Source organism: Calidris pugnax, unplaced genomic scaffold, assembly GCF_001431845.1.
Source record: "Calidris pugnax isolate Ruff unplaced genomic scaffold, ASM143184v1 scaffold219, whole genome shotgun sequence".
NCBI lineage: Eukaryota > Metazoa > Chordata > Aves > Charadriiformes > Scolopacidae > Calidris > Calidris pugnax.
The window spans coordinates 12,129,988-12,132,696 of record NW_015094507.1 but is presented as its reverse complement, the minus strand read 5'-3'; the positions used below and the strand labels follow the sequence as shown (position 1 = coordinate 12,132,696).

Sequence of the window (2,709 nt, the reverse complement as noted above, 5' to 3'; positions counted from 1 at the left end):
TGGTTGGAAGGGACCTCAGAGATCATCGAGTCCAACCACACAAAAAAAACCCAAAAAACAAAAACAAAAAAACCCACACAACAACACCAGCTCCCACCACCTGAACACACAACAACAACCTCCAAACCAAAAAATCATCACCCACCCACACAGCACCCCACCACAAACCAGTAACCTTGGGCACTAGATCATGCCCTGAAGAACCATGTCTACACGTTTCTTAAATACCTCCAGGGATGGTGACTCCACCACCTCCCTGGGCAGCCCATTCCAATGCTGGATAACCCTTTCAGTAAAGAAATGTTTCCTAATATCCAACCTGAACTTCCCCTGGCGCAACTTGAAGCCGTTACCCCTTGTCCTATCATCTGTAACTTGGGAGAAGAGACCGACCCCCGTCTCTCTACAGCCTCCTTTCAGGTACTTGTACAGAGCTATAAGGTCTCCCCTCAGTCTCCTCTTCCCCAGACTGAACAACCCCAGTTCCCTCAGCCTCTCCTCGTAAGACTTGTGCTCCAGACCCCTCACCAGCTTCGTTGCCCTTCTCTGGACCCGCTCCAGCACCTCAATGTCCCTCTTGTGGTTGGGGGCCCAAAATTGGACACAGTACTCGAGGTGGGGCCTCACCAGTGCTGAGTACAGGGGGACGATCACCTCTCGGGCTCTACTCGCCACACTGTTCTTGATACAGGCCAGGATGCTGTTGGCCTTCTTGGCCACCTGGGCACACTGCTGGCTCATGTTCAGCCGACAGTCGACCAACACCCCCAGGTCCTTTTCTGCCAGGCAGCTCTCCAGCCACTCTGCCCCCAGCCTGTAGCGCTGCTTGGGGTTGTTGTGACCGAAGTGCAGGACCCGGCACTTGGCCTTGTTAAACCTCATCCCGTTGGTCTCGGCCCATCGATCCAGCCTGTCGAGATCTCTCTGCAGAGCCTCTCTACCCTCCAGCAGATCAACACTGCCACCCAGCTTGGTGTCGTCTGCGAACTTACTGAGGGTGCACTCGATCCCCTCGTCCAGATCATATATATACATTAAAGCAAGAGTAAGAAACCACAAAAACAGAGGATGCCAAGAAACAACACATTAGTTGCAGTTTAGCAGAAATACATCTACAGACTACAGCAAGTGACAATCATCATGTTATTTGTCATGCTGGAAATATGGAAAGACAGGAAACAATATTTAAAGACGAGAGTGAGGCCTTAAAACATACCAAGTTGTCCTTCCACTAGTCAGTATTAAAAGACTCCATTAGAGTACTGTTGTCTTTATTGCACACCCTGTCTCTAGAAAGACACAAACAGGTTTAGAAAGATGCAGTGGAAGATAACAAAAACAACCAGCAATGTAGAAGACATTATCTACTAGGAAAGCTACAACAAACTCACATTAAACAGGTTATTGGGAGGAGAAACACCTTGGTATGTTTCAAGTACGTTTATGTCAGTTGCAGAAAGGAAAGAACAAGAAGAAAACAAAGGGGTGAAAAAGAGCAGTGTGTGCTCTTCTCAATTTTAAAAACAGGAAGCCTACCTACTTCAGGTTTAGCTCCAAAATAAGTTTTATAAACAAAGAATTGCCAGAACAAAATATTGCCACTTGACAATTTCTTATCTTCTTTCTGACTCAATGGAACTGGTGACCTCACCTCTTCCTAAGGCCAAGCTAGCTTTTCAAGAAAACCAAGCAGGTCTAACATTTAAACTAAATTATACAATGCATAAAGGCCCAAGCTGGGAGTTGGTCAGTGTTACCATCTAAATGAGAAGATCCAAGTATCTACATGCCTAATTCCAGGATGATGCAAGTTTACTCTGCCATGGCCAGAAGCAAGTCAGATCCAAAGGAAATTATTTTATTACTGGGTCTGCTGAAAAGCAGTGTGTGTTTACTTAGATGCAGCACCTCACTGATACAATTAACACGGCCTTAAGAGGAAAGCCAGCTTCCACCTAAACTGACAGAGGGTCAGGTTTTCCTAAAACTTTATCTCTGCAACCTACCACGTGGACTTACGTAGCCCTTGTTTTATCTTCTCCAGAATTTCTAATATTATTTCTACTCATCTACTCAAGTCGAGCCTACCCTCAAGAAAATAACTAAGCTTGACTATTACATCTCTTCTCTGCAAAAGTGAAGATTACTAGTTCCATTTCAATAGTATTACTCCACAGTCAGTTCTTTAAAAAAGCCTGAAGAGGGAAAAGGACCTACGCAGATTTTAGTATATTAAATCCAACAAAATCTAAATTCACAACTCATAGAAGCTTTTGAATATAGGTATTATTTGAATTCCAAGAGGATTCACTCTCCTGAAGGGTAAGGCTCAGGACACAAAAGGCAGTCATGCAATTTACAAGCAATGCTGTCAGTTTACCATTACCCACCAAAATGCACCAAGGAATACTCAAAAGGGAAAAACACTCTACGTGACCACGTGCCGGTTATTTAATTCTGAATTCTTTCATTCTCACTTTACATCTACCAATACCAGGAGTAAGTACTGAAAGTATTCGGGCCCCTCCAACACCTGTGCTGCTCCCCACTTGACCACACTCCCCTTACCGCCGCCCCAACAACCGCGCCGAGGCCAAGACCAGACACAGAACGAGCGGAGAACGGGACCCAGCCTTTATTGGTGAGACCCTGTACCGCCGGCCGAGCTCCGCGCTGGGGCCCGGGCACAGGCCTGCAGCCGCCGGGGCC

General features: G+C 46.3%; 1 protein-coding gene across 3 annotated transcripts in view; it reads right to left on the bottom strand.

Moving 5' to 3' along the window:
* The window catches only part of ASCC3 (activating signal cointegrator 1 complex subunit 3), a 257,319-nt gene that overhangs the window by 254,546 nt on the left and 64 nt on the right, over positions 1–2,709 (bottom strand). The gene's annotated exons all lie outside the window — the stretch shown is intronic.